This window comes from Anastrepha obliqua, chromosome 1 (assembly GCF_027943255.1).
Source record: "Anastrepha obliqua isolate idAnaObli1 chromosome 1, idAnaObli1_1.0, whole genome shotgun sequence".
Taxonomy (NCBI): Eukaryota; Metazoa; Arthropoda; class Insecta; order Diptera; family Tephritidae; genus Anastrepha; species Anastrepha obliqua.
The window spans coordinates 18,459,677-18,479,322 of record NC_072892.1 but is presented as its reverse complement, the minus strand read 5'-3'; the positions used below and the strand labels follow the sequence as shown (position 1 = coordinate 18,479,322).

The following is a 19,646-nucleotide window of genomic DNA, read 5'->3' as shown; positions in this document are numbered from 1 at the left end:
ATTTCAATAAACAGGAAAAAGCAAAAAGATTACCTGCGTAAAGTTTTTTCAAATTGGAATTCCACTGCATTGTGTTACTGTTGCATGCAACAGTCTGCCGGAGTCACCAATTTATCTCCTAACCATGTTGGTTAATGAATCTTTGTGAGCAGCATGGGACGGATGTACGCATGCTCACGTAGGGCAGCAGCCAACAGTTGTAGCGGTACGACTAAGCGACCAATGCCAATAACACCAGCCCCGCACCCACACAAACGCATGCACACTGCCGTTGCTTGCGTATAGCGAGACGAAGCGAAGCAACACGATTCCCTGCTATCGAGCCGCTCGGCTACCTTCGCGCTGGTCTCGCCCGCTAGCACAGCCGTTGTTGTCGCACGTTTTATGGAATATAAAAACCAGCAACAGTCCACAAGTTATCCTGAGTTGCTCATACGCCGTCAGCCTGTTGCTTTGGTCGCATCCATTAGCAGCACTTTACTTGAATCATTGAAATTACCACGCAAGGCAACGCAACGCAACGCAAAGCCAAATAACGTAAAGCATTTTCCGTGTCGCGAAATCAAATAAAGTACAGTAAATCCGCTCGTCAGACGCGCAACGCCTAATTGAATCGCATTGCATAGTTTTAGGTAATTCATTCAATTTGTGTTTGCAAGTATAACTGATTTGTCACGAGTGCACCTAACTGTGTGTGAGTGTGTGTGTGTGCATGTGCTATATTACGGTAGAAAATTCGAACATCGAAGTTTCCTTAATCCTTGGATACTGCACAATTCAAATTTAAATTGATTGGAGTCGTAGTAAATTTGCTACGTTGCAACCAATCGCACGCGTTTGTCACGTACCACCGATGCGTTCATCACGTGCGTGTAGGCTGTGTACACAAATTGCGAAACAAATAACGGCTAACACCATTCAATTCAAATTTATTGTGCTGCCAAAATGAAATAATAAATAAATTATAAAAAAACATAAACGTTTTGCTTTTGCTAACCGCCGCAGTGAAATTGGGCATTGCTCTGTGTCAGCGTTGCAGCAAAGCTGAAAAATTAAATATAATAAATACATTAAATGTTATAAATACATATATTAACACACACATATACATATTCTGTGTTGAAATTCATACTGTTGTGTGTTGACTAGTGAAATATCCACTCGCTTTGAGCTGGGCAAGCAAGCCGCGCTTTTCTCATAGACGCCGCATAAACTAAACTCAAAACTTCTTTTGGATTAAGCAGAACAGCACCAACGAACGGGGTAGGTATACTTCTAGGCGTTGGAAAATATGTAGATATTTAGTTTGAAAACTTTTTTACGCGAGATGTCATTGCCTTAAAGCCAAAGTAGACAAAAAGGGAAATGCAAAGTTAACTACTCTTTAAACAAGCGAACAAGAAAACTTGAGCTTCTTAAAGCAACCGAAAAGTGGACCTTGCTAAGAACTTTACACACACTTGTACCTTAAGGCACTTAGCTTATTTGCCCTTAAATCAACTCACAAATATTAATCTTAAAAGGTTGTGTGGTATCAAGTATCAGACAAGGCACCTAATGAATTAATTCTCCTTTAATAGGCAATAAATACAGGCGGCCAATTTGAAGGCTGCGTTGTGTGGACAGTACACAGTTGGGCATGCAAATCCCGTGTATGCACAAACAATACAGCAAATGCTTTTATTAAATTAAAAATCTTAAGCCCTTAAGCAAGAACGCTAACTGTTGCGAGCAAGCAAGTGAAGCAGGTGTCTTACATACAGACACACATAGCGGATTTTTAAGAAGCGTCTAGGCAATTTTTTAAGCAATATCACGTCACTCAAGATTTGCATTTCTAGCAGGCTGGAGCTCCCGAACAAGCAACGTGTGGAAATAATCAAAAATTACCATCGAACTTCTGTTTACAATTTTCGGTCAGAGTGATTGTTCAACCAGACAGGCGCTGTATGCTGTTGCATATAAAGTCGAGCTAGAATTTTCACTTTGCCATGTTTCTATGGCTGTGAGACAATCGAGATACACATAATCGAAAAATAGTTATTGAAATTTAATGGGACAGATACCAGTAAACGGCCATATTTTCCCTGATTTTCATTAAAATTATGTAAAATGAAGAAGTCAATTTTTTTTTCAAAATTGGCATACACTTTATTTACACATTAAAATTACAAAATTTTGTTGTTTTTTTTTAATCATTTAAAATGGCTGATGTACACTCAACACACTTCCAGGAAGGTCGCAACGGGGCTTCTCAATCGGCGGGCATTGTAGCATCGGCGTCAGTGACCTGAATACAAGAAACCAATAATTTGTTTCTTTATTAATGTCATAATTTCTATATGAATTAAAAACAAATGGAAAAAAATTTGCAGCATAAAATACTTAAAAAAAAATTAATTTTAGGGCGAATTTTCCTACTATTTTTGCTTCGAAAAAATTATTTTTTCGAAAAATTTTCTAAAACTTTAAATTCACTTAGAAAGTAATATCGTAAAAAAGATGTATCAAAATTTCAGGGAGTTCGGTCAATAACATTTCGAGTTATCGAGTACGCTAATTCAAAAAATATAGTTTTGAGAAAAACGCGTCTAAAGTTGGAATACAACGTATCTATACCTCTCCCAGCGCTCGAACGCAAAGAATAGAGTCGTCACGGTTAACGATCTATAATATAAGAAATACTTAAATTTACGTTTTGAAAACTTTTTGACATGTTCTTAAGGGGGGAGCCTGGTTTATAAGGTCAAAAAAATCATTTTTTTCCCCTTTTAAGCGATTCCTAATATATTTCAGAATATACACATAAAGTTACAGAGCCTAATTCTCAATATTTCCGAAGATACAAAGCCAAAGGTAGGCGAGCATTAGGTAGTTACGCTGTGACCGGACAGCTATAGTACAAACTTTATCTTCTTTTCTCGACTTTTCACATTTATTTCTTTGAATTGGCGTACATGAATGAAAAAAAACTAATGAACCTTTTGAAATAAATCATAGCTTGTTCCCTTCAGTATTAAATTCTCTTCTATTTGAACTAACAAAATAGATAAAAAAAAATTTTTCAAGATTTTTATATCAAGTTGAAGTGAATTTCTTTTTATAGAAAGGCATTTTTTTCTTTAAAATCTCCAAAAAGTTGAAATTTTGGAATTTCTCTCAGTTTTCTTAGTTCATCTAGAATAAAAAATCATGATAATTAGAAATCCATTTGAATTTTTTGCTTTAGATACTAATTACGAGCAGTTGGAAACTCCAGCGTTGCAGCGCTCTACTAATTTCTATGTTAAACATTTTTTTCAACTTATTTTAACCAGTACAAAAATTTTTTATACTTTTTAAATGTTCATTAAAAGATAGAAAAAACTTTGCAGTGCTAAATTAATTTTTTCCTTAAAAAAAAAATCGCAAAGAGATGCAATTTTTAGACCTCATAAACCAGGCTCCCCCCTTAAAGGATTATATTAACATTTTATGAAAAAAAAAATCAAAAAATTTTTTTCGACATTTTATAGGTATCTGTGCCCTTAAAAGCGCTTGAACTTAAAATGAATGGAATCAGTCAGTTCCGCAAACTTTGGTTTGTTTCAGTTATCAATGTGACGGCTACTGCATAAACATCTTGGCTCGCACTATCAAGGCATGAAATTAGCTCGAGAAAGGGTACCTCTTGATAATTTGAAGCGCCCAAAATTCTTAAATTTGGCCATGCAAAAGTTGTGTGATGTCGCTATTGAACCACCCTTTGCAAATCCATACTCATATATTTTAATATTTAGTATTTGAACGATTTGGTCTGATTTATTCGCATGCACTTTGCAGCTGAAAGTGTTTCAGTTCATAGACAAAGCTTCCAATTGTATAGTTTAATTTTAAACCAGACCCTCCAAGTGTATATCTGCCATGAAAATTGTTCTATTCTAATAAAAACCAGCTACTTTTATAGGGTACCTTTTTCTAGAGTATTTTTTTTGTAGCCCTAATTCTATTATTCCTCATTTTAAGTAGTAGCACTAATGCTTTTGAGCCAATACCACACTTTGAAATATCATACTTTTTGGGTAGTGATTTATTAAGAAGCAAAAGCTTATCGTTTATTCCGTTTGTTAGACAAAAATAGGGTAAAATAGACGCGCTTAGAATATTACGTTAGGTTAGTTTAGTTTAGCCAGGATGCTTGCCTAAAACAAGACACTCGGTGGCCCTACTTCGCATTGTGATACCTGCATTTGATTTTCATCCCTTAACTAAGTAGCTTAAGCCATTTAGATGTTTTTAAGCAGGTAATCAGTCCCTCTAGTGAGACATTTTGCAAATTTTCCAAGTCTTCAAAGAAATAATCGGCAAGATATTTGGCACGACTGCTTTGAATTGCAGGACATTCACAGAGGAGCTGTTGTAGCGACACAATTTCTTCTGCATCTTTACAACTTCTGCAGAAGTCATTGGCAGTTACACCCATTCTACGGGCTAGGCTGCCAATAGTGCACTGACCCGTTATAACAACTGTGCGGATGCTGGTAGCTGATCTGTTGAATCCAAACAGACATTTTGTGCTTTTAAGATTCAGTTTTGCCCCGAACGCTTTGGAGACGTTGCAGTTAGTAGCCAGAGACCACCTTCTTGTTGGTTTTCGCGAATGCGCTCAATTCAATCGCAATGTACATACAGTTCGTTTAAAAAAATGTTCGGTACCACTCGCTGAAAGTCAAGCTTAGAGCCGTTCCTTGTACGCTCATCCACTCTTTCATTTTGTCTCCACTCCAGAGTGACCGGGGACTCATCAAAGTGTGGTGTTGTTAGGATTTTAGAACTAATTTCAGTTATAAAGGGTGGTTAAGTTTCAAGGCCCGGTGTTGATTTTAAATAAAACCCACTTATTTTAAGAAATTATTGTCATTTCTCCTTATTATGCTAAAATTGGTATGGCTCAATTACGTACAAAGCAAAATATAGGCCAAATGGCCGCCGCGGTCTCGGCGGCACATCTCCATCCGATGGTCCAAATTTTCGATGACGCTGAGACATAATTGAGGTTCTATGCCGTTAATGTGCCGAATTATCTCCTCCTTTAGCTCTTGAATTATTACTGGCTTATCGACGTACACCTTTTCTATCAAATAACCCCAAAGAAAGAAGCCCAACGGTGCCAAATCACATGATCTTGGCAGCCAATTGACATCGCCGCGACGCGAGATTATTCGGCCATCAAATTTTTCACGCAAAAGAGCCATTGTTTCGTTAGCTGCCCAAAGTGGCACCGTGCTGTTGAAACCACATATCGTCCATATCCATATCTTCCAATTCGGACCATAAAAAGTTCGTTATCTTCTCACGATAGCGAACACTATTCACAGTAACTGCCTGACCGGCCTCATTTTGGAAAAAAATACGGCCCAATGATGCCACCGGCCCATAAACCGCACCAAACAGTCACTCTTTGTGGGTGCATTGGTTTTTCAGCAATCACTCTTGAATTATCATTCGCCCAAATGCGGCAATTCTGCTTATTGACGAATCCACTGAGGTGATATGCATTTTGATTTGAACGCCCGTTTTCATAATAAGCCTGAATAACTTTAACGCGTTGCTCGATTGTGAATTTGTGATTGTGAAATTGAAAAATTTCAAATAAAATGCAGAAAAAAAACTTCACGTTTAGGTGTGATTTACATTTAACATGGCCCTTGAAATTTAACCACCCTTTATTTGGAGCATCAAATCTAAGTCTTAAATTAATTGTTCACCGCAGAGAAAAGTGTCACAACTTCATTGCTGGATTGCTTCTTGCGTATTTAAATAATAGTCAGTGGGCTTTTCTGTTAGTTCCACCCACTTCAGTGACGTCCAGGTATACAGAACGCCATCGCACACAGTGCAAGTCTAAAGCTCAGTCTAAAGCTCTGTGAACTCTGATGAGCTGGCTATGAGTGAATGGCAGCACCTCTAAAACTGATGCAGTAAAATTAGCTCAAATATAAATCTGATAAAAGTTGGTCGAATTGTAAGTTGAAAAAAAGCAATTTTTTGGAATAAGAAACCAAAATTAGCTCTTTTTATGTTATCTAACTTGAGCATACGAATGTCGTGAACATGAAATTAGGTCACAAAAATAGCAATCCAGAAAAAACATAATCGTAGAAAAGCACACCCTATGTTTCAGCCGGATCGGCACATTTCTTTGTGTTTGGCAATCGTTTGAATCGAGGAAGTCGAGTGACTATCCTTCTCGTTTTCCTTCACGATAACGCCTCAGCAGTTGTAGTCACAAAATTAATGGAAATAGGCTTCCAAATCTTTTCACATCCCCCTTTCCGCCAGACTTGGCTCCCTCCCACTACTATTTGTTCGCCAATTCCAAGAAATTATTATTATTTGCTAGAGCGTCGGCCGGGAACGCGCAAAGTGTCAAAATAAATAAGTTCCATTGGGATCGAATTGCAGCTTTTAAATTTATCTGCGGCCACGTGAGCAAAACATCAGTCGTGGTTTCATTAAATAGGCTTGCCTCCATGTTCCTTTTGGTTGTCCTCTACGTCGAGCGCCTTGTGCGTTCCAGTTCAACGACATTCTGCTGATGTCGTTAGAAGGTTTACTGGTTATGTGACCAATCCGTTTCCATTTTCGTTTACGAATTTTATCTTTGACCACTTCGCGCAAGGAGCTCGTCATTCGATATGCAGTTAGCAGGCCACCAGATACGCAGAATGGCTCTAAAACGGCGATTTATAAAAGTTCGAATTTTTTTTGGGGTATCAGATGCTGCCGTATCTTACTGTAGTGTAGGTGTGAAGGGGGCTCTATATTCCTCTAAATAAAAAACTGCAAGTCGTTGTAAACAGCGATAAGGCGAAATTTTGCCGCCTTTAAATGAGCATTAAGCCCAAAAGCTTTCCGCTGCGTCTGTTCCATAATGGACGGCTGCAAAACGTGTCTGACTTGTAGCAAGCGGCTGATATGGAAATGCCGCTTCTTCCAGCTAAATCTAAGATGTCAGCCCAATCGAGTGGATTGTGACCCTGGGCTTACAACCTATCGCTCCTCAAATGTCATTGTTACTGAACCGATTCAAGTAGCAGAATATGAGATGCCTCCTGTTTATAATTTTTGTTTGTTTTCATATTAAGAAAATAAAATCAAATTATTTACCAAAACTAGTTTTTTATACATGAGTTGTACTGCTAACAGTTTAAAGAGTGAAAGCTTCAACTATCTAAAATAACAAATATGCAAATCTTAGCAAAAGCGATGAACTACATTTAACTAATAAAATATAAAACAAATGTGGAAGCAGGCAGGTGCATGCAACAGAGATGCTCATAAAGTCGAGCTCTCACGCAAAAACTAATGCTATCATATATTTGGAATCAGGGTATGAAATTCGGCTTCATCCGGGTCCTAATTAATTTAAAATGATAAAATAAACCTGCACCATTTCTGTTAATTTCGCCCTTAAAAGTAATCAGTTTAATTTTTTTTAATTTGGTTCTATTTTTAGTGGTTAATTTCTTATGTAATTTTGCATAATTTACTTATACCCTATGATAGAGAGTACCGGGAATGTTTAAATAAAACAAAACAAGTTAAATTTCAGGCAAATTTATTTTACCTCCTTCAAAATATGATCCGTCTGAAGCAAGATACACATAAGCCAACGTTTAACCCAGTGCTCATATTCAACATCACCTTCCCGGTACTTTTTGATCATAGGATATGTATATATTTGTATGTATAATTGGCGCTTGCACCGCTTATTGGGAGTTTGGTGGTTTGCGTATAGTACAGAGAGCCCTACAGTTAAGCCGAGTTCGAACGGCAGATATTTTTTTATGAGGAGTTTTTTCATGGCAGAAATACATTTCATTGCCTGCGGAAGGCTGACCGCTATTCGAAAATACTCTTTTTTCATTTGGCGCTTGGTGTTCCAGGCACGGAAATTCGTGTCTATCCACTTCCGAATGGTAGTCACACACCAACCCATTCGGCTACGGCAGCCGCTATTTGCTTTTATAGTAAAGTGAAATGGAGATATTTAATACGAATTTTCATAATTTGATTAGCCTTCTAGCACCGACGGATTCCGCATTGTAGTTTTGAGCTGCAAAAGAAAACAGCACAGAAAACTGGTGGAAGTTTTCATTTGGCATTATTTTTATTATTATTATTTCTTTTCTTTTTGTTTATTCACAAGTTACAAAACAAGTATATTAGGGAACAAAAAAAATCATAAAAACTCCCATTCAACGCTATCAAATTTCAGAGAATAGAAATTGTGACAATTTGTGCCTGAATAAATATTTTTTAGTAGCAAAAAAATGCCAGTCGATATTCATTTGACACCATCGAATATCTAAATTACTGTCAAAAATTAAAGTTGCGCCAAAATAGAACTTTTGATAAATAAAAAATTCCTGTAAAAATGCATTTAAAAAAGAAAGTGTTGAACAAATTAGTTTTTATTTTTTTAAAGACAGGCTAAAAAAGCCTTCAGGTCATACAAATTTCAAATCACGCTGTGCTGTGCGATATTTCTATGCAGAATTGTGAGGTAACAAGCAAAAGGCTGTTTTACTATATACAGCCACACAAAGCTCAAGGAAAACTTTATAGTTGATTGCGATATTCAATTTCAAACAATTGCATTCAGCTAAAACAAAACCAATGGACACACTTCTACCATAGGCGGGCATTGTATTTGCAGGTACTAGGAAAGCTAAATTGTAATTTAGAAGAATTTTATTGCTTGTAATAGACTGCACGCATAGACATAGCGCAGCGAATAAAGATCCAGCGGCTACGTTGGCTGGGTCATGTCGTCCGAACGGATACAAACGCTCCGGCTTTGAAAGTATTCGATGCGGTACCAGTTGGTGGTAGCAGAGGAAGAGGGCGGCCTCCTCTGCGTTGGAAAGATCAGGTGGAGAAGGACTTGGCTTCACTTGGGGTGCCCAACTGGCGCCGGTTAGCACGAGAAAGAAACGACTGGCGCGCTTTGTTAAACTTGGCCAAAATCGCGTAAGCGGTTTTAGCTCCAATTAAGAAGAAGAAGAATAGACTGTCGTATTTATGCTTTAAATATGTGCAGGCCAAGCTGGTTTCACAATTGGCGATGTGCTCCTTGTACCCCCTAAAGCTATATGCCACCTCCGCGTGGTTGATGATAGAAATGCACTCGGGAATTTGCAGGAAAATACCGGTATTGGGTTATAAACGGACAAATGGAAGTGAATATTTCTACATACATATATGGAAGACGGGAATGGTTGCTGTCCAATTTCATGTACATGCGATATGATGGCCTTCTATCCAGAATGAAATAAGTTCAACACAGTTGGATGAAGTAATGATGAAGTTCTTTTAGAAGCACACACGTTTACTTAAGGGGGAGCCTGGTTTATGAGGTCTAAAAATTGCATCTCTTTGCGATTTTTTTTTTTAAGGAAAAAATTATTTTAGCACTGTAAAGTTTTTCTATCTTTTAATGAACATTTAGAAAGTATAAAAAAATTTTGTACTGGTTAAAATAAGTTGAAAAAAATGTTTAACATAGAAATTAGTAGAGCGCTGCAACGCTGGAGTTTTCAACTGCTCGTAATTAGTATCTAAAGCAAAAAATTCAAATGGATTTCTAGTTATCATGATTTTTTATTCTAGATGAACTAAGAAAACTGAGAGAAATTCCAAAATTTCAGCTTTTTGGAGGTTTTAAAAAAAAAATGCCTTTCTATATAAAGAAATTCACTTCAACTTGATATAAAAATCTTGAAAAAAATTTTTTTTTATCTATTTTGTTAGTTCAAATAGAAGAGAATTTAATACTGAAGGGAACAAGCTATGATTCATTTCAAAAAGTTCATTAGTTTTTTTTCATTCATGTACGCCAATTCAAAGAAATCATAAAAATGAAAAGTCGAGAAAAGAAGATAAAGTTTGTACTATAGCGGTCCGGTCACAGCGTAACTACCTAACGCTCGCCTACCTTTGGCTTTGTATCTACGGAAATATTGAGAATTAGGATCTGTAACTTTGTGTGAATATTCTGAAATATATTAGGAATCGCTTAAAACGAAAAAAAAAAAAATAATTTTTTTGACCTTTTAAACCAGGCTCCCCCCTTAAAGATGGGCAGTGCCGCTCTCATTTTCCATTATTAAAAAAGAATATATTTCTATCTTTGACATCATCACCTATGCACAATTTAAGCAAATTGGCGTATATTTTTAATATTATTATTTGAAAAAGGCAAGCTAAGAAGCTCCGAGAAATTGGTGCTTCTTAAACACTCAGGCTAAAAAGGCCATTATATTCATGCTCTGAAGGCTAAAGGGGTATAAATAGTTAAGGAGGAAAAGAGAGAAGTAATAGAAAGAAACATATAAAGGGTTTTCCAATAAGAGGTGTTATTTTGAAATTCAAAGAAAACTGCTATTTTTTATAATAATATAAATTATCGGATGTTTATTTTATTATAAAGAGGAAGGTATGCCGTTAATAGTGAAAAAAAAACATCAGGCAAATGAGCACCACGACCACGCTTACAGGACAATATTCTTTTCATGAAATTTTTCCATAACCGAACTGCAAAATGGCTGCCCTATGTCCGCGATAGCCTCACGAATTCCAGCTTTGAGGTCTTGAATCGACTCTTTGCTGTTGGCGTAGACCTTCTCTTTCACGTGGCCCCAAACAAAAAAGTCACAAGGTGTTAAATCACAAGATCTCGGTGGCCAATTGTTATCACCTTTTCGAGAGATAACACGGTTCGGAAAATTTTCCCGTAGAAGATCAATGGTTTCGTTGCTTGTGTGGCACGTAGCGCCGTCTTGTTGAAAATAAACGTTGTCCAGATCAATGCCATCCAATTCCGGCCATAAAAAATCGTTAATCATCACTCGATAGCGCAATCCATTCACCTGTAACACCTGTGATTGGAAAACCCTTTAGAATAGAACAAAGACATATACATCTAGTCCTGTGAAAATATTCCAGATTCCTTGCCAAATCTAAAAATTTCGTCCAGTTTGAGAGAACGAATATTACGCATTCTCATGACATCGGAACCCAAAATCCGTAGCTGTGCTTTAGCAAAGACATGACCCTCACAGAGAAAATATTCAGTGTTATCCGCCTGCTCTAAACAAGACAGACAAATCGGGTCCTCAATGATTCCAATGGTGGTCATATGCTGATGCCATGGCTTGTGTCCCGTAACAAAACCAACCATCAACCGAATATCTTCTCTACGAAGTTTAAAAAAAAATTCGACAGTTTTCAGTTCGGGTTTGTCACACAACACTTTGCAGTTCTGCAGCACTCCAGACTGGAGCATCGCTCTTTTTGAAAATTGTATACATAATCGCTGATGCAATTCATGATTCCTGTAGAACTGATTCCGTTCATTGGCTCTGGTTCATGTGAGGTTACCGCTGCTATGCAGTTCGCCAATTCATCGGCAATTTCATTTCCTTGAAGTCATATGTAAACACCTATTATATATATACGTACATACATAGACATATTTTAATGCATACTTATACATAGTTTCATGAAATCCCCACAATTGTCTGAGTGTCTTCGATTTCCAACCTTCGGTCGTATATCGCAAAAGGTAGAACCGTTTTTACTTTGCAATGCTCCAATGGAATTCAGTTGATCCATGTGCACCAACAATTTCAAATCGTGAAGCAAAAGGTAATCAGCGGCAACAAATTGCATGAGCTTAAAAGTCAGAGCACAATCACGAGCTTCTAAGTAATCATTCCTCTAAAAACAGTGATCTTTTGGACGTATCCCCGAAGAAAAAAAAACGTTGAGCTTGGCTGCTAAAAATATAATGTTCTACTTTTTTGATAAAGTGAAACCGAATCCGCCATAGGAACGGGGCCAACCTTCGCGTATGCAAATTTTTGTAAAATATGAAGAGTCATGCAGACTCAGTAAAAAGTTGGTATGAATTGTCAAATTAACTCTCAGTATCTCTTAAAAATTATACAATTACATATAATACTCGTATTTGCAGCAACACTTATAAATTAATTATAAGCGTTTATCACAGCGTTTTTATGACACGCGGTGTGGCGCTTAAATGAGAGAATTAGTACTTAGCGAGGTGATAATCGTCGGCCTCTTGTTCCCCAAATTTAACTGACTTAATAATAACCTTAATTCTTAAACGTAAGCTAGTCATAAGCTCTAAAGACGCTGGTCTTGCACTTTATTGCAAGGAATCGTATTTCGTCGCGAGGCATAGCTCGCAACATTGTTGGCATCGACGTTTCCGCTGCCAACTGTTTTTTTTTTGCTTAGCGGTCGCTCGTGTTAACTTATACGAGTACGTATAAATGCAATCGTAATTATAGCAGCAGAGAGAAGGTAGCTAGCTCTCTTTTCTCAATGCATTGCTCACAACAACTTTTAACTCGCATTGTTTGGCAAACTAACGGAAACGTAGATAGCATGCAAAATTCAAGTTTCGTGATTGTTTTTGTATACAAATCGTATGTTTACTTTGTTCTCGAATTTAGATATTTAAATGAGTATGCAAACATACCCTCATTTTCTAAATTCTCAAATTACAACAATAAAGCATTGAGCTCACGGCAACTTTTACCTAACCTAACAACATCGAATATTGAATGCCTTAAATTTTGAAGCGAGTCACACCAATGAGCAGACCATCTGCCTGTTACTTTTTGAATGGCATGTTGTTTAACGGCAACACCAACTGCTCTCTTGCGCTTAAAAAAGTGGCGCTGCGGTACAAAATGAATCGCTTTGTGCTTGATCAACGTTTCGAATCATTAACAACCTACTTTCAAATTTGATTTGTTAACGCAAATATATTAGCCGCTTAAGACTCTGAGGAGAGTTCTGCATAAAGTCTTCCACTTATTCACGGATTAGTCGACACTAACTCAGAATTTGAAGGCAATTTACCGTGCGCTGTGATTTCACATCTCTCTATGGGCATTTTTAGCAGCTCGCCATCATTGCTTTTTTATCGCATGAGACAAATTTTCATATCGGAAGCAAAATTTCTATGTTTGGAGTTTTAATAGTTGTTGTGTGTGGGTTCTTTTCTCGGAAAAAATGCCACCTCATTATAAGTCGACCATACGAAATGCTATACAGCTTGTGAAAATGTTTGATATTTCATATGAGAATAGAGCAAAACTATTCAACATCTCCACAAATTATATATTTGATCTACTAAAATATATGTATATATATATATATATATATATTCTAATAGATACATATATGTACAGCTTACTTGCATTTTTTGTAACAATTAAAATTTTCGCCTAACAATTTGGCCGAACTTATATACACATATAAGCAAAAATCCGCGAAAAAAAGACTCATTCTCGCTTTTTTATAGAGCGCAGAAAATGCCACACATTCGCCTGGTGAGAGTATGCATAACAGTTTAACAACAAAAAATTTACAGCTCTGGAGCAGAGGTAATGAAGCCAAAGTCTTAGAAGCCAATAAATTTTGAGCAATTTACTGGGGTGGTGGAGTTTTTGGCGCGGCGGTATTGTTGGCACATTTTTCTTCGAAAATGAATGCGCAAACTAATTTGCAGTCAATAGTGAACCACAGAAATATTTACTATAAACTTTTTCCGACATTACATTGAAAAATTGATTGTGGGCGAGTTCAGCAAAATAGCCTTTCAATGCCAAACAAGTTAATGCTTTTAACATTTAGAGGTAGGAATATGCAAAATTTGAATCCCACTAATTTTTCATAATTTCAATATTCTCATAAATCGTAATTTTTCGAATTTTCCGACAATTCGTCATTGGTTTATGAAAAAACATGGAATGATGTAGAAATCCGGTAAAACTCAGGCAAAAAAACGCTGCTCATATGCAAAGTATATATTTATATGTATGTGTGTATATAATATATTAATAATGAAGAGTCATGTAGGCTGAGCAAGACAAAACTCAAAGGTAGTGGCACTACACCAACAACAACATACTGCAGAGAACTTTAATGAACGTATATGAGAATGCCGCGTCAAAGTAGAAAACAAAGAAGTGATTAATTTGTGAAGAGCCAAAATAGAAAAAATAAGAATCAATTTATTTAACGTGTTGAAATTTTTTTTAAATGTTCATAATAACTTCTGTATTTAAATTCGTTACAAAATTTTAATTTTCAAATTACAAATTTGAATGTAAGTAATCATTCGTTTCGTAATTCAATTTTGTGCTGACATTCGAACGGACACAGAGGAAGGAAAAGGGAAAAGAAAATAAAACAAATCAGCTCGCCTACTGCTAGCAGCTTTAATAGACTCGCCTTGAGACTGAGTGGAAAGTTGCTGTGAATTGTCAAATTAACTGTTTAATAGCATAAAACGAACAAAGAGAGAAAATATTATATAAAAGCGAAATTAATGAAATTTTGATAAAAAGCACTTTTAGTATGATGTCAGTTAGCCACGCCAGCATAGATGCGATTTAAAACCATTCGAAATTTTTTGTTGATAGCCGTAAATATCAATTTTAATTATTATTCGGAAATAATTCAGGAGTTCATACAGGAGTTCCAGGATATTTCTACGCTGAGGAATTTGTATTTTTCTCCTGTGAGATCAAGCCTCGAATATTGCAGCATTATTTGGGACCATTCTATATGGGTTCATCTTTAAAAATTGAAAAGGTTCAGAAATGTTTCACTAGATTTAATATTCATTCTCTTCGTTGGCCTTGCAGTTTGCCTGTATACAAAAGTAGATGTCTTTTGTTAGCATTGCCAACTTTAGAAATGCGGAGAAAAATTTCATTGGTAATGTTTATAAGGGACATAGTTACGAACCATATCAAATGCCACTTCTTGCTCGAGCTAATGCTTTTTAATTGTCCCGCTCGTAACCTTAGACTCTGCAATGAGCTCCATTTACCTTATCTCAACATCAATTTTAGTCGAAATGAACCGCTTGCACGTTACCGAATGTAAGCGATCATGTATAAAATATAATATAACTATAAAATTCTATGCATACAAAATTAAATGAATACAATAAATCTTAGCAAATATGCTCACAAAAATAAAAACATTTTTATAAATTGTTTACAATATTTGAAAAAGCGTATCTGTTTCGGGCTAATTCCAAAAGATTACCGATATTTTGGACTCCGATCCATTGACGTATACATATTTCGCAACCAGGATAATTTTTTTCTTACGATGCCTTGTCTTCCTTCAATTTTTCCTTGCAGTATAAGTTGCAGAAGATAATACTTATGATTTCGGCATATATGAGCCAGGTAGGCTGTTTTTCTGCGTTTAACGCACCGTAGAAGCTCTCTTTCGCTATTTACTCTTCGAAGCACTTCAGAGTTTGAGACACGGTCGGTCCACGGAATTTCAAGTATTCTTCTATCGAATGCTTCTATGCGATTCATATCAGAAACTTTCATCGTCCAAGTTTCCATGCTATACAACAAAACTGACAGAACATAACATCTAACAAAACGATTTTTAAAGTTTAAATTAAAAATATGGTTTTTTAGAACGCTGCTGCATTTATAAAAAGCAGCTCTAGCCATTTCTATGCGGCATTTAATTTCCATTGAATCATCGCATGTATCATAAATATATCGGCCAAGGTACTTAAATTTATTAACCCGTTCAATCGGCATGTTATTACTTGTCAGTGTGAGATTGTTGTAGACATTCTTACGACTGATTGACATAAATTTTGTCTTATTGACATTGATTTTCAAACCATATATTTGGCTTTGTCTTGTCACACTATCGACCAATCGTTGGAGTCCTTCCACGCTGTCCGATATTAAAGTTGTGTCATCAGCGTATCTTATGTTGTTTATAGGTATATACGCCATTAACTTTAATACCGTCCTCAGTGTTTTCTAAGGCTTCTTGCAAAATTGCTTCTGAATAGATGTTAAATAGAAGTGGAGAAAGAATACATCCTTGCCGTACTCCTTTCGAAATGGGTACATCATTCGTTTTTTCACCGTCAATAACAATGTGTGCAGTTTGATTCCAATATACATAAGTTTTGTATCACTTGTATGTCTTTAAGATGTAATGCCCTCAAAATGTTGCAGAGCTTTTCATGCTGCACATTATCCAATGCCTTTTCGTAATCAATAAAACATAAGAAGACGTCTTTTTTTGCACGTCCATGCAATTTTCTACTAGCTAATGGTTTTCCAATAAGAGGTGTTATTTTGATAAAAGATCAATGGTTTCGTTGCTGGTGTGGCACATAGCGCCGTCTCGTTGAAAATAAACGTTGTTCAGATCAATACCATCCAATTCCGGTCATAAAAAATCGATAACCATCTCTCGATAATGCAATCCATTCACCGTACCTGTTCCTCCAGCTTCATTTTCGAAAAAATAAAGTCCAATGACTCCGCCGGACCATAAACCCCACCAAACAGTCACACGTTGAGAATAGAGAGTCTTTTCAACAATAACTCTTGGATTTTCTAAGCTCCAGATCGGACAATTTTGCTTGTTGACGAAGCCACCGAGGTGGAAATGGGCTTCATCACTCAAGATGATTTTTCGATAGAATTCCGGATCAATGCATGAACATTTCAACGACCCAAACAGCAAAGACACGACGTAGTTGATGATCGGCCGGCTTGAGTTCTTGTGTTAACTGGACTTTATAAGCCTTGAGACCTAAATCTTTATGCAAAATATGGTGTAATGACATTTGTGGAATGCCTAATTCCAAAGAACGACGAGGAATGGACAAACCTGGGTTTTCTTCAACACTTTCGGCTACAACAGCCATATTTTCGGCTGTTCTTGAGCAACGTGCACGGGTTTTATTCTTCACATCACTAACTTGTCCCAACAGCTCGAATTTTTTCGCCAATTTCTGTATTGCGGACCGACAAGGTGCTTCACGGTGACCCAAAAATATTCGAGTTTTACGAACCGACTCTGCCCAATTTTCACCATTTTTATAGTGAATTTTAATAATTTCAATGGATTGTTTACGCGTGTATAATTCCATTTTTATTAATGGCGTAGTTTCTACTTGTCAAATATTAAAAAATTACAGCTTCAAAAGTGGCATCTACCGAAATAGCGGGCTATTCAAAATAACACCTGTTATTGGAAAACCCCTTATTACATTTAAGCTTTAGTATTAGTAATATATTTGAGTTGTACCTTAATTGATGAAAGAATGAATAAATATAGTTAAAATTTGGTTCGCGATGTTGCTCAAATAGAGATCAAAGCAATCGGAAATGTGCGGCAGAGCTTGGCTGGCAGGATTGTCTACCGCTGGGCTAGCCGCGGAAAGCCATAAAAGTAAATTATTTCGTCAATTAATCGGAATGATTACTTTTTTATATAAAGTAACCAAAAAAAAAAATAAATAATAAATAGAAATAACGCAAAAATCTATGGAAAATAATATGCGCTTGTTTCAGCAACATTTTGTAAACGAAAACCAGCGTAGTCTCCACACTTTACTTGGAAGCAACTCGTACTTTGGCCTTCAAATAGAATTAATTTAACTAAATAGGTACATACATATATACGTATGTATGCATATTTGCGGCACAGCGGGTGGTAAGAGCAAAATTTATTGCTTTCTTCTTTCTTTATACACAAAATTCAGCATCTGCAGCCAACTGTTAGTTGATTTGCAGAATGCATTATTGTCAAGTGCAAAATATGGCACTAAAGTGTTCAAGCAAATATTGGTGTACGCACACACTTATACAACTTAAACTAAATTTCAAATATATAGTGAAAATGAAGGAAAATATACAGCACTCACATACAATTATTATGACTACATTGTTTGCGCAATTAGTTGAAAATGTTTGTATGTATGCGTGTCGCTATAATTTAACGCTTGCATGTTGACTTTTGTATGCGCACACTTTGATCGGCAGCCGGAAGTGCGCCAACTGAGTTGCGTCAGCATTGTCCCTTTGGAACCTGAAGATATGCATTTCATTAGCGAGCAACAATTGGCATGCGCTCGACTACAGCAAGAAAGAGGCTGCATTGAATAAAAGCGCGCAGAAAGACAGGACAACATGAGAGAGCGTAAATTTTGCTAAAATTGCTGAAATTGCCTTGAAAGACTAGCACAAATAACTATGTACGGGTGCTGTGTAGGCGTACAACTGTACCCAGATTGGGGTTGTGCTGCAACTAGCTAATAGCCAGCTTTCAGCTTTTCTTTGAGCAATCAAATTTAACAGTGACGAGCAAGTTTAATATTAAAAGTGAGGGTATTTCATTTTAAAACAGCAACTAGCGCAATTTTATGCAATTATCCGAAGCATAAATTGCTGTATAATTTCAGGAAATGTTATGTCAACTTGTTGCCAGTAACTTTCATGCACAAAAAACAGAAAATTGCAAAACCTGGTATTTGCAACTTTTTAATAGCGAGCTGCTCAGCTCATCCAATGTAGCATTTAAGATGCAAAGTGGTTCTTCATTAAATTATAATTTAACTATCGAGCGGCTTTGATCGCGAAACGCTACCTCAGTTTACTTACAGTTAGCATAAAATGGTATAAAATCAATTGCGTAGATTTTCCTTAATGTTTGCTAAAGTTTCGGTTTTCGTTTGTTCTCTCCTTAGTGTTAATGTTTGCAAAACCTGCAACACCAGCAAAGTAAATATATGTAAATGGCACAAAGTGTGAGCACCGCCATTACTGGCGTAACGTGCAGTCAATCACAATTTAATGTTATTTGATTTGCGATTATGCTAATCCCTTTTGGGCTTTGAATTCGAAAGGTACAGCCAACCTTTTGGGCAGTACTGCCACTTTGGGCATTCTATCAACCCATAGAGATTTTTCTATCCACAACTCTGCTGGCTTATCGTTTTCTCCAAGCTGGACCACGCATTAATGCCTCTAAGCTAAATGTTACAAGCACCAACACTCATGCGTTACATACGTATGCATGTATGTGTGTATGTATGCACGAAGATCCCTTCAATTACATACATTTAAAAAACGTTGTTTGCATATAATTTTGCTTCACAGGCATTAAGCAATATTTATAAAGGCAGTACCATTTGCATGCTAATAACTGGCGCTTTAAGAATTTTCGTTTATTTTTGAAAATCAATATTTGTAAAATACACCAAAAGTCTATTATTAGCAAGTGACGCATTGCTTGCTTTTTCGTTTCTTGTCTGTGCCAAAGTATCAACTCTGCCATTAACATGGAAACAACCGCCATAAATATTTAGACATAAATAAAATGAATACAAATATATCCACGTATATGTGTTTGGTACGTGCCGCCGGCAAAATTTCATGATTCTCAGTTGCCGATTGGTTGCTCTTTTCACTTCCCACGATAGAGCAACTGATTTTTTTTTAAGCCGCTTACTGAGAGTCAATCTGTTGGAAATTTAACTTGCACAGAATTACTGTTGCCATCGCAGTCAGTGAGAGCATAGCGACACAGCTTTGTAAGTATAAAAGAGTTGACAACAAAATTCAAAGTATTAAACATTTGCACGCTCAGTTTTCCCGCCTAAATACTGGAGAAATTTAATATTGTAGCAGAAAGAAAATTTAAACAAATGTCAACCCTATTTTACTAGGTTAGGTTAGGTTATGGTGGTAGACGATCTGCACGACCAACTCACTTAG

At 36.5% G+C, this 19,646-nt stretch overlaps 1 protein-coding gene across 2 annotated transcripts in view; it reads left to right on the top strand.

Annotated features, from left to right (window-relative positions):
- The first annotated feature begins 444 nt into the window (after positions 1 to 444).
- LOC129250003 (uncharacterized) overlaps positions 445 to 19,646 on the top strand; it is a 61,330-nt gene continuing 42,128 nt past the window's right edge. Inside the window, exon 1 of one of the 2 annotated variants that reach the window (XM_054889659.1) lies at positions 445 to 632. The gene's annotated coding sequence lies outside the window, so the exon portion shown is untranslated. Of the gene's footprint in view, positions 633 to 1,101; positions 1,264 to 19,646 lie in introns of those variants that run through there. The other variant, XM_054889658.1, reaches the window with a different exon arrangement.